Source organism: Malaclemys terrapin, chromosome 25 (genome assembly GCF_027887155.1).
Source record: "Malaclemys terrapin pileata isolate rMalTer1 chromosome 25, rMalTer1.hap1, whole genome shotgun sequence".
NCBI lineage: Eukaryota > Metazoa > Chordata > Testudines > Emydidae > Malaclemys > Malaclemys terrapin.
This window is the reverse complement of record NC_071529.1, coordinates 15,613,280-15,626,065: the sequence shown is the minus strand read 5'-3', so window position 1 is coordinate 15,626,065 and position 12,786 is coordinate 15,613,280. Positions and strand designations below refer to the sequence as shown.

The 12,786-nt window shown below is 52.5% G+C and overlaps 1 protein-coding gene across 5 annotated transcripts in view; it reads left to right on the top strand.

Moving 5' to 3' along the window:
* The window catches only part of STAT3 (signal transducer and activator of transcription 3), a 295,156-nt gene that overhangs the window by 259,871 nt on the left and 22,499 nt on the right, over window positions 1–12,786 (top strand). The window contains exon 1 of one of the 5 annotated variants that reach the window (XM_054014230.1): window positions 2,191–2,401. The exons of the other annotated variants lie outside the window; for them this stretch is intronic. The gene's annotated coding sequence lies outside the window, so the exon portion shown is untranslated. Of the gene's footprint in view, window positions 1–2,190; window positions 2,402–12,786 lie in introns of those variants that run through there. 5 annotated transcript variants of the gene reach the window in all.

Below are 12,786 nucleotides of genomic sequence, written 5' to 3'. Positions count from 1 at the left end.
ATAGCCCTAGAATGATTTAGTTGCTTAAATGTATAAACATGCCTTCGGTAGAGAGGGGAGGGGGAGTAGAGGAGGGGTGGTGGGGGGGGGGGGTTAGTTGTAAAGTGTATAAAGAAGAGAGAAACTGTTTTTGCTGTTGTGCTTGATTTGAGACTTGCCTGTCTCCTTGCACCACTTTGAGATCTCAAATAAACTTTGTTTCTCCACCCCGGTATGTTTATTGGCATGAAGCACTCCGGGCACCGAACCCCACTGTTGCTGTCCTCGGGCCCCTGTGCCGGCAACAGTATTGACCAAACTATCTGTAAGACATCCAGGCTCTGACCCTGAGCATTCCTCCCTTTTGCCAGCCTCTGCAGTAGCTTGGGGAACCTTGGGGTGACCGTATTTGCTGTACATCTTACTCAGAGCCTTGATTATCAAAGAACTGCAACTGCTCTGCAAACGCAATCGGAGTGTAGAGATGGCCTTGTTAATGCAGTGAATGCGATTGTAGAGTTCAGTGCAGTTTAAAGCTTTCTGAAATGTCATGTTAATTGTAAACTGCCTTTTTGGAGTAGATGGACTGGGGAATCTACAAACTGATTTAAGAAGCCAAACTATGGACATGCAGAAATCTAGTTTTTATTGGGTTCTGGCCTTGAGCGCCCTGGTTTGAGCATTGGCCTGCTAAACTCAGGGTTGTGAGTTCAATCCTTGAGGGGTCCACTTAGGGATCTGGGGCAAAAATCAGTACTTGGTCCTGCTAGTGAAGGCAGGGGGCTGGACTCGATGACCTTTTGGGGTCCCTTCCAGTTCTAGGAGATAGGTATATCTCCATACATAATAATAATAATGAATAATAATAATTATATTAGGATCCTTATGTCGGGAATTTCACAATGCTTAAGAATAAGGATTTCTAGCAGAGCCTGTGGGATCTTTTGATAGAAGCATTGCATTCATATCGATCAACACTGCTGGGTTACTGAGATTATTGGTAATCAAGACTGAAAACCAGAAATGTTGATTCTGTATTTGGTCAACCCAAGGCTTAGTAAGCTGATTCATGTTTCCGACAGATGTGAACTGTGGGTTGCATTTTATTCTCCTTTGCTCGTTTTCACTGTGATTTCTTTGAGAGCAGTTGCGAGTGTTTCTTGTGCTAGCTCAGATCTCAGCTGGACCAGACCTTTGTCTTTAGTAGTACACCTCTACCCCAATATACAGTAACTCGAATTCGGATATAACTCAGTAAAGCAGTGGTGCGGGGCTGCGTGCTCCGGCAGATCAAAGCAAGTTCAATATAACGCGGTTTCACCTAGAACGCGGTAAGATTTTTTGGCTCCCGAGGACAGCATTATATCGGGGTAGAGGTGTAGTTTTATGAAGAAAACTAGCACCTGGGGTGAAACGCAAGGTCTGGGGTTCATGATGGTAGATGATTTTGCAGCACTGTGTCAGGGACTGTCTTCGGTCCTTACCTGGCCCCCATGACCGTAGCATCTGGGCGCCTCTCAGTCCCCCGGTGGGTGTATTCTCCCCATTTTACAGATGAGGCAATGAGGGGCAGAGAGACTAAGTGACTTTCCCAAGGTTACTCAGGGACTCTGTGGTGGAGCATGGACTATTCCCCAGGTTCCAGGCTAGCGCCGAACAGCTGCACCATCTTTCACCCTTTCCCAAATCTCTGCATCGATTACTTTACTTTCTCCAGCTCCAGGGTTACTTTTCTTGGCCATCTGAACAACGAGAGCCATATTCGCTCATTTGCCTGGGGCAACGGACTTTCTCTTTTACAGAAGTCCGTATGTTTTGTCATGCTACAGACTGCCAGGCAGAACTTCACCTGAGCTGGTGAAGTTCTATTCATCTCCTGCTGCAGCCTCACAAACCTGTCTGGGGGGACAAGGAAGAGAAGTTCATTTGAAAGCTTTGGTGGGTGGCGGGAATGACTCCTACAGACCGTTAGGACCTCTGCTGAGAGCTGGTCGGGAATTGTTTCACTCACTGTTTCTTCGTTGGAAAATACCAATTTATCAACACCAAGACGTTCCGATGAAAAGTTTGAGATTTCTCAGGTCCAGGATGGGAGGGAGGGAGACACAACCCCACCCCCTCCTAGCTTGGTGATTAAGACCCGTGGGAGATCCAGGTATCCCTTCTCTGCCTGATTTGGAGGTGAGTGCCGGGAGAACCAGGCTTTTGGTTCTTTTGGTGCGTGCATGTTTGTCTTGCTCTCCGTTTTGTTCCAATGTGGAATGAAGCATTTTTCATGAAGGAGAATTCCTGTCTTCCAGCCTGCCTTACCCACAGCGTGATCGTAAAGACAGCTGCAGGGTGTCATTCTCCTGGCTTCAGACTGGGAGAATAAGGACTGGGAATGGCTGAGCCATTACAAACATTGACTCTATCTCCCCTTGTAAGTATTCTCACACTTCTTATCACACTGTCTGTACTCGGCTAGCTTGATTATCACTTCAAAAGTTTTTTTTTCTCTTCATTAATTGGCCTCTCAGAGTTGGTAAGATAACTCCCACCTGTTTATGCTCTCTGTATGTGTGTGTATATATATCTCCTCAATATATGTTCCATTCTATATGCATCCGAAGAAGTGGGCTGTAGTCCACGAAAGCTTATGCTCTAATAAATTTGTTAGTCTCTAAGGTGCCACAAGTACTCCCATTCTCCTGGCTTGGCACTGTGGAGGAGTGAGACTCGCCCTGGAGCATTCTGAGAAAACGGGGGCTTTTTGGAGCGGTCTGTCTGTCCCCTGCAGCTTTCCAGGCAGGCCCCCCCCCTCCCCCCCCAAGGAGGTCTGGAGCACAGATTGCACTTTGTTCCTCAGCTCCATTTCAGTCCCCAGAGCAAAGGTTGTTTGCAGGAGAGCGATTGGTGGCGTCTGTCAGTTAAACAGCACCTCTCTCTCACTACAGTGGCTTTCATGGGAATGCCTGCCAAGGCAGGTTATCAAGCGTTCAAAGTGCAAGGACTGACAGAAGCTATTTTTTAACCATTCATTACCCGCCCCTGCCCTCCACCATGGCAAGACACCTTGGAGTTTAATGACCCTTGTGGTTTTCCAAACCTATTCAGCTGCTAGATTGGGGGAGAGAATTGTGCTCAGAAGTGCGTGTGCTGTGTGACTTGGCTCATTTAATGAATCAGCTTAAAATGGCCTCCCACAATTGCTGGCTCGGTGCAGTAACAGTTCAGGAAGTTGGGTCCCAAGTGAAGCATGCTAGGAAAAGAACGACATCTGGGAGTTGTTTGGGAGGAAGCCAGTCCTCCGTTAAGGCTGAAGTAATGTTCCAGTGTATATTTCTTGTGCCTTTTGAGGAGAAAATTGGGCCATCAGGCCTGTCCCCTGCTAGCAGTGATCCGAGTTACCAGGGTACCTGTGGTTCCCCCCCACTGCACACCTCCAATGCTGCTATAGTGTAACCAAGGAAACCTGAGGCTAACGTTCTAGCATCTGTTTCGTACCTTTGCACGGTCTCTGTTTATTTCACCTAGTGCCGGTATGATGTCAGACTAGATACTGGTAGCATGGTTACACGCTGGCTCTGCTCCAGAGATGAAAGGAAAGGCTAACCACAGAGAGACATAAGCCAGGCAGAATCGAAAAGGTTCATCCCTCAGGTCTTTAAACCTAGGCTGGGGAGACGGAGCAGTAGCAAGTCTGGGTTAGGTGCGTGAGGGACCCCGTTAAAGGTTAGTCAGATTAAAGCTTTAATAATGCAAGTGACCTGAAGGCTGGTGAGAGATGGAGTAGCTCTTCCTCCTTTCTCTTGGGGCTTGTCTATGCTGGGGCTTTAGCCACCAGCACAAACCCACACTGGTGCCAGTCACTACACGCACTGGAGCAGCACCTACAATTGTCAATGATAATGCAGCAAAGGGAGACGTGTTCAGTAAATATTTGTTTGGTATTTGGGGAGAAACACTAGATATGATCTAGTCGTCATATGATGAAACACTTTCAATTCCAGTCGTAGCTCAGAAGTGCGTTCAACATCAGCTACTAAAGGTAGCTGTTTTGAAATCATCAGGTCCCGATAATTTGCATCCAAGGGTTTTAAAAGAGTTGGCTGAGGAGCTCAATGGACCATTAATGTTGATTTTTTTCAATAACTCTTGGTGCACTGGGGAAGTTCCAGAGGACTGGAAGAAAGTTCATGTGACAGTATCCGGAAAAGGTAAATGGGCCAACCCAGGTAATTACAGGCCTGTCAGCCCGATGTCGACCTCAGGCAAAGTAATGGGAATGGCTGATGCAGGACTAGATTAATATAGAATGAAGGGAGGGTAATGTAATTAATACCAGTCAATAATGAGTTCACGGAAAATAGACCCTGTCTGACTAAATTGATATATCTATTTTTGATGTGATTACAAGTTTGGATGATAAAGGGATTAGCACTGATAGCATAGACTTCGGTAAGTCTTTGTACTGCACAACATTTTGATTTTAAAAACTAGAACAATATAAAATCCACATAGCACATGCTAAATGGATTAAAGTGACTGACTGATAGGTCTCAATGTAACTGCAACAGGAAATCCTTGAGCGGGTGTGTTTCTAGTAGGGGCCTGCAGGGATCCGTTTTGACCCTAGCTATTTAACATTTGTATCAGTGACCTGGAAGAATACATGAAATCCCTGATCAGGTTTGCAGATGACCCAAAGACTGGGGGAGTGGTAAATACTGAAGGGGACAGGTCATGGATACAGAGCCGTCTGGATCGCTTGGTGCAGGCCAACAATAAACATTGAATAGGGCTACAGGCAAATGACACATCTAGGAACAACGAGCATCAGCCATGCCTACAGGATGGGGACTGTGCCCTGGGAAGCAGGGGCTCGGAAGACTTGGGGCTCACGCTGGATAATGAGCTGAACGTGAGCTCCCAGTGCAGCACCGTGGCCAGAAGGGCCAATACCATCCTGGGGTGCATAAACAGGGAATTTCGAGTGGGGCGGAGGGCCTGTATTGCCTTTGGATTTTGCAGTGTTCTGACTGCTGCCGGGAATCCGGTGTCCTGTTCTCGTGCCAGCAGTTCAAGGAGGATGTTAATAAATTACAGCGAGGAGCCGTGAGAATGATACAGCTTGGAGAATGTGCTTTTAGTGACAGAGCTGGGCAGTTCAAGCCATTTAGCCCAGCAAAGAGAAGCTGAAAGGCGGACTGGATCGGTCTGTTAGGACCTGGGAGGGGGGCAGAGTTTTGACGAGGCTCTTCCATCTAGCAGACAAAGCTATGTAACAATCCCACGGCCGGAAGTGGAAGCTGGACAAAGTCGGACTGGAGATGAGTCACATTTTTAACAGGGAGGGGAATTAACCCTTGGAACAAGTTACCAAGGGCTGGGCTGGATTCTCCATCCCTGGCAATTTTTAAATCAAGAGAGGATGTTTTTCTAACGGGGGCTGCCATAGTTCCAACAGGCATTAATTCAGGGCCGGGCTGTGGCCTGTGTAATGTGGGAGGTTCAGACCAGATGATCACAGTCGTCCCTTCTGGTGTAGTAGTCCAGGACGGTCTGGTAGCTAGGGTGACCAGATGTCCCGATTTTATAGGGACAGGCCCAATTTTGGGGTTGTCTTCTTATATAAGCTCCTATTACCCGCCCCCCGTCCCGATTTCTCACACTTGCTGTCTGGTCACCCTACTGGTAGCCATTGGCATAGATGCAGCCACTCCGGTGGCTAACTCCCCCCCAGACCCCAGGAGAGGAGCCCCTTGCATTCAATTCTGTACCCGCCTCTGGGCGGAGCGGCAGGAAAGAGGAGATGGCAAAGCTGCCCCCTGGCCAGGTGAAAGCTTCCAGCGGTTCCATCTGTGCTTTCCCGTCTGCTCCTAGCTTGGTGATGGGCCAGTCAGCGTAGCACATCCTGAATCCCCCACCCCCGGGTTTTGTTACCTGCACAAAATGTTCTGTTACAACTCAAGGGCACCCACCTTTACCCAGTTCCTAGGGCTCCAGGCGAAAAGCACCTAACTCTACTCCTCCGTGGTCTCCAGGCTCTACTCCTCCGTGGGCTCAGAGCAAACGCCCTTTCCCTGGGGACTCCGGGCTTAATCTTCTGTGGGTTTACAGGGTCTTTTACCAGTGAAAGAGTAATAGCCTCTATTTATTAACACTCACCAAATACAGACTGCACACGCTCACATACAGTGCTCACCACTTCCAAGAAGACAGATGAACTTTTCTTGATGGCCAGTCAGGTCCATCTGGGGGACTCCAGTTTCCAGGGCCGCCCGGGGAGGGGGAAGTGGGACAATTTTCCCCAGGCTCCGGGCCCCGCAGGGGCCCCCACGAGAATATAGTATTCTATAGTATTGCAACTTTTTTTTTTTTATGGAAGGGGCCCCTGAAATTGCTTTGCCCCAGGCCCCCTGAATCCTCTGGGCGGCCCTGCCAGTTTCTGCACGGTGTCATTGGCAAAGTGTTGAGGTCTGGCAGCTCTGATCTTGGGGCTTTGTCCTGGAGTTGGTTTCCAAAGAACTTCCTTTTGGACCCCAGTTTATATAGTGAAATTTGCATTCTTTTTAGCTGTACCTTATACTAAAATTTTACTAATCAATCCTAATGCAGGTTTCAGAGGGGTAGCCGTGTTAGTCTGAATCAGCAAAAAGAACAGGAGTCCTTGTGGCACCTTAGAGACTAACACATTTATTTGGGCATAAGCTTTCGTGGGCTATAACCCACTTCATCAGATGCATGGAGTGGAAAATACAGTTCTGTGTATGTATATTTCTTCCTACTGTATTTCCCACTGCATGCATCCGATGAAGTGGGTTTTAGCCCACGAAAGCTTATGTCCAAATAAATGTTAGTCTCTAAGGTGCCACAAGGACTCCTCATTCTTAATCCTAACCTAGTGTAACAAAATTCTCTAACCAATCCTATCCCACCACCTTAATTAATTTACACCTAGCAACGTTAATTCTGTAACAGACAGAAAAAATTAAAGAGCCAGACAGAGACCATATGGATAAACAATAGGGAAGTGGGGACCCTAATGACAAAACAATGAGGATTTCACAACCCCAACTATTGATAAGTGATTTCTTGACAGACAGGATGCTGTCAAACTAAGTTTTCTTTTGCCATCTTAAGCTCTGTTTCTGTGTCTGGTGATAGTGGGGACCATTAGGACGGGGTCTCCTTAACAGCCTGATATTACACTGTTTTAATGGAATGGGAGGAGGTGACTTCTTGCTTCTTAGCTAAGGGCAGCTTCTCAGCTGCTCTTGTAATCTGGCTGCAGACGAAGGCCTGATCCTTACCGGGGGGGATCAATGCCTGCCGCAGGCGTCGAGCCTGGCGCAGTGTGGATAGAGGATTTTAACTCTGCAAATTCACCTGGAGACGTTCTTGTGACTCCACCTTTGGAAGGTGGCAGCCCCAGAGGCTCCGGCTGCGAGGGCCCCCGCTGTGCTGGCCGTTTCTGCCCCGGCAGGTTGACAAGAGGCAAGGGGTGAGCGCTAGAGGGGACAGACGGGCGGGTGTGTGGGCAGGGGCCCGGTGACCGCTGCACCCTGTCCAGCATTCCCCACTCACCCCCTTGGAGCTGAGGGAGAGGCTGAGGCAAGCTCAGGCCCTAGCCCTCCGGGGTGATTTACGTGGCCGACTATTCCTGGCTCCAGTTGGCGCCTGCGGGCCCTGTGTCCAAGGGGCTGACTTAGAGCGTGCGTGTGTGGGGCCTGCTCCTGGAAGCCGTGTTCTCTGCAGCTGGGCCTGCCTCGGGCTTGCCGTGGGAACTCGGAAGCATTTCGCAGCTGAACAGAAGCCCAGATTGGTTTGGGGCCCGGTACAAGAACAGTTCCCGGAAGTGAGCCGTGGCTGACTTGGTCAGAACATCACTGCCACGCTGCAGTCCGGGGATCTTGGTTTCGGGCTGCCAACACCCCCGAGCCGTGCACACAACTGCTCTCCAGGCGTCATCTGAGTAGTTTCAAATGATGTTTCTGAAAGACACAGCGGGGCCCAGGTTCAGCTGTGCTGGAGGCTGGGTTCCCTGCGGTGAGGCTCCTGCCATGCTCTGTGGTCTCCTGGAAGGTGTTCAGGGCGCACGTTCGCACTCCCCGTGGGCAGCGCTTCCAGGAAGCGGGTGTCCAACTCTCCTGGCATTAGGAGTAACAGGGCAGTCAGACTGCTGGAGAGGACATGCCTGTGAGCACGTTCAGTGCAGAGGTTTGCTTTGCTCTGACGAGAAGGCCTTGTGGAGGAGGGGGCTGTGCAGGACAGTGACTGGAGTTGCCTGATTACTTAATACACTCTTGGCCTGACCCATGTGGCTGCATCTAGACATCCCCCAATTCTATGCTGAGTAACATTGCAACCTATGCTGTGGTCGAGATCGGAATTCGGGTGATCTCAGGACTTGCCACTTAGAACCAAAACAAGCTGGGCCATGTCTAGCCCAGGGATCGGCAACCTTTCAGCAGTGCCGCGCCGAGTCTTCATTTATTCACTCTGATTTAAGGGTTCGCGTGCCAGTCATACATGTTAACGTTTTTAGAAGGTCTCTTTGTCTAAGTCTATGATATATAACTAAACTATTGTTGTATGTAAAGTAAATAAGGTTTTTAAAGTGGTTAAGAAGCTTCATTTAAAATTAAATTAAAATGCAGAGGCCCCCAACCCCCGGACCGGTGGCCAGGACCCAGGCAGTGTGAGTGCCACTGAAAATCAGCTCGCGTGCCGCCTTTGGCATGCGTGCCATAGGTTGCCTATCCCTGGTCTAGAGGGAGTGAGAAGTGCTCCGGATTCCCGCACGCGTGCCTGGGAGCCATTCATGGTGCAGAGAGGAGGGTTGTTCTGTAATGCTATGAAAACACTTCAGCCACTTGGATTCTCTGAAATCTCCATTCGGACAGGCTGTAGCCCATGGACCAGCGAGGCTACAGGGGGCTGGCTGCGATGTAGTTCTCCAGTGTTGTTTCCCACCCCATCCAATGGCAGTGAGCGTCCCGGGGATGTTTTGCAGGAGTGGGAATGGGTGGGGAGGCCGTGCAAACACCTCCCCGAGCTGGCAGCCGCTACTAGGGGACACTGGTGGGTGCAGCTGGAAATCCAGGAGGCTGATCTCTTTCCGGGACCCGTACCTGCCTGGTGCTGCTTGAGGCTCTGGGAGCAACGTGCAAGCTGGGGAATGGCACGCCCGCACTGCGCTGCACTTCAAGTTGAAGTGCGGCTAATAAAAATGCTGAAAGCCCCTGCAGTCTGACCTGGCCCAGGGCTCCCAGCAGCAGGGTCCCCTGGCTGTATCTCCCCCGCGACCAGAGGGCTGACAGCATCAGGGTGTTCAGAGCCACGCAGTCAGCCCAGTGGTATCAGTCTGCTATGGGCTTTGCTGCGGCTTGTGTGTGTGGGGGTGGGGGAGTTCTGGCATCTGCGCGGAAGGGAGTTGCCGTGCTCCAGAGGGGCTCAGAGCCAGGCTCGTGCACGGGGCAGCCCCCGGGGGGAGTGTGGGCAGAGGTGGGAAGAAAGGGTCAGGATCCCAGGCACTGGGCAGCGGGTGGAGGAAGAAGACAGTGGGGCTGGGCTAGGTTTTGGGGCGGGGGCTTTTGCCTGCAAGGAGCCAGCCTGCCCCAGCTGCAGGTTGTCTTGGTGGAGGTGGGCCAGGCTGCTGGCCTGAGAGGCCTGGGAGGAAGGCTTGGGGCATAGGGTGGCCCTGTGGAAGTTGCAATGGCTGTGTGACAAGGGACGTCTCTGCCTGTTTATACAATAGCAAAAGTTTCAGGACCCTGGCGACATTGGCTCCAGGGTGCCCCCACCTGCGGTATGAGGACAGACTAGTTTGGAGAGCGATCATTGCCAAACGGGTTATGCCTTTCCCCAGCTTGGGCTGCAGAGGAGCGTAAGAGACCTGGAACGGTGCTGCTGTGGTGTTGTCATGGAGTATTGGGGGACTCAGGGCCCTGCACCCCCGGCTTCCTGCAATTCACCATGACTCTCAGCCAGCCAGTAAAGCAGAAGGTTTATTTGGATGACAGGAATACAGTCCAAGACAGGTCTTGCAGGCACAGACAACAGGGACCCCCTCAGTTAGGTCCATCTTGGGGTCCCCGGGCATCCAAGCCCAGCCCCCCTTGGGAGGTCAGAGCCATCTATGCCCCCCAGCCCTCTCTCCCTGCCTGCTTCCAGCACTCTGCCTTCAGCGACCCCTCCCACAGCCTTTGTTCAGTTTCCCGGGCTAAGGAGTCGCCTCCCCTTCAACCCCTTCCTGGGTTCTCATGTTACACACTCAGGTATGCGCCCTCGGGCAGATCCCATCCTGCAATGCAGACTATCCCAGAACACTCCCCTGTCAGCATTCACAGACCACCGTGAGAACAGGCCCAGTTCGTCACATCTCTCCCCCCTTCGAGACCGAACTGAGCAGGGTCACTTTAGCCAGTGACCCGGGGAAGTTCGAACCTACCCCCGTTCCCATGGATGCCCCCGCATCCCTCCAGTTCCTTGGTGGGAATTACACCAGGCCCCTTCAGTTTCACGCCCCCCCTTAGGTCGGGGTGCTTGATGGCACTCGCAGTTCGCATGTGGGAAGGTTTATGCGGCCTGTGCCCTTTTCCCACCCCCATACCTCTGGGGTTCCAACTGGGCTGTAGTCTTCTCCCAGCGCTCCAGTCTGGAGGTCTGTGCTTTGGGCTCTCTTGGTTTAGAGCCGCCCTTTTAACCTTGGCCACCCTCTGGAAAGGATCCTTTATGCTGGGCAAGGGTCCTAAAGCTGTTTTCCCCTTGTCCCAGGCCTTCCTCCCCCTCTGACAGGGGTCACAGGATCCGCAGTACTGTCGGACAGTAACAAAGACCCCAGGCCAGTAAAAGCTCCGTAGCAGCCTCTGCTGGGTACGCCAGGTTCCCTGGTGCCCTGAGAGGGGAATATCATGGGCCCGGCACAGCAGCTGGCGGCGATACTTCTGGGGTACCACCAGCTGCCTCCTGATCCCCCCTGACTCCATTTCCCCTGGGGGAGCCCATTCTCGGTACAGGAACCCCTTCTCCCACAGGAACCTTTTCCGGCCACCTCGTCCCATGGTCTGTACCGCCTTGAGGTCGGCTAGGTCCCTTATCTTCCGCAAGGAGGGGTCTCTCTGTAACTCGGCCTGGAACTCAGCAGCTGGGACAGGGATGGCCACCTGCTCTTCCTCGCCCGCTGGGCCTGAAGCTGCAGCCTCCCTGAGCCGTGTCCCTGGGCGTTCCCTCCCCACCAGGTTAGGGTCCTGCGCCTCAGGCAAGGCACCCCCCCCAAGGCCAGGGCGCAGTGCCCCTCGCCGGCTCTGACTGCGGGTCACAACCAGTGCCTTTTGGGGGTTGCTTGGCCAGTTCTCCAGGTCCCCCCCCATCAATACCTCCGTGGGCAAATACGGGTGTACCCCCACATCCTTGGGGCCCTCCTTGGCCCCCCACTTCAGGTGTACCCTTGCCACGGGTACTTTGACTGGTGTTCCGCCCACCCCCGTCAGGGTCAGGTAGGTGTTGGGCACCACCTGATCTGGGGCCACCACCTCGGGCCGGGCCAGCGTCACCTCTGCGCCCGTATCCCAGTATCCATTGACCTTCCTCCCATCCACCTCCAGGGGAACAAGGTACTCTCTCCGGAGGGACAGCCCCGCGCCTACCATATAAACCAAAAACCCTGAGTCTGGAGCATCCAGCCCCCTAGAGGAGCTGGCCTGGAGCTCTCCTCCCTCCTTAGCAGGTGGTACTCTGCCAGCCCCTCTTCCCTGGGAATGCTGCCTTTCGCCGGGCTGGGTCTCTACCCAGTTAACCCTCTGTGGGTTCGGTCTGCTCAGTCTGTCCCTGAGCCTAGGGCACTGGGCCCGTATGTGGCCCTTTTGGCCACAGTGGTAGCAGCCCATGTCCCATGGGTCCCCTTGAGTAGGTTGGATGGTCCTGATGCCGGATGCTCCCCTCTGATGGGTTTTTTCTGTATTTTCCCATGGGGAGGTCCCATGGTGACTCTCTCTCTGCGTTGTGGTGGGACTGTTCCTTTGGGACTCCTCCCTTTTATCTCCTGACCGGCTCTTTACAAACTCATCAGCCAGCTGCCCGGCGTGTCGCGGGTTCTCTGGCTTTCTGTCCACCAACCACAGCCTCAGGTCGGATGGGCACCGGTCATACAGTTGCTCCAGTACCAGCAGTTTAATCAGGTCCTCCTTCGTCTGGGCCCCACCAGCCCACTTGCTGGCGTATCTCTCCATGCGGGCGGCTAGTTGCAGATATGAGATCTCAGGGGTTTTATCCTGACTCCGGAACCTTTCCCGGTACATCTCAGGAGTCAGCCCAAACTCTCGTAGCAGGGCCCTTTTGAATAGTTCGTAGTCCCCTTTCTCTGCCTCTCCCAGTTGGCGGTACAATGCCACGGATTTGGGGTCCAGTAAGGGGGTAAGGACCCGGAGTCTGTCCGCGGGGTCCACACGGTGCAGCTCGCAGGCCGTCTCAAAGGCCTCCAGGAAGTCATCCATGTCCTCCCCCTCCTTGTATGGGGCCATGATGCACTTATCAAAGCTCCGTGCAGTCCTGGGTCCCCCCTCACTCACCGCAGCCGGGGGTTCGCTGCCCTTCAATCTCGCCAGTTCCAGGTCATGCTGACGCTGTCTCTCATTCTCCTCCCGTTCATGCTGTCTCTGTCTCTCTTCACGCTGATGCTGTCTCTCTTTCTCCTCCCGTTCATGCTGACGCTGTCTCTCTTTCTCCTCCCGTTCACGCTGATGCTGTCTCTCTTTCTCCTCCCGTTCATGCTGTCTCTGTTGTTCACGATCCTCCAGCTCTCTCAGTTTTAGCTCTTTCTCC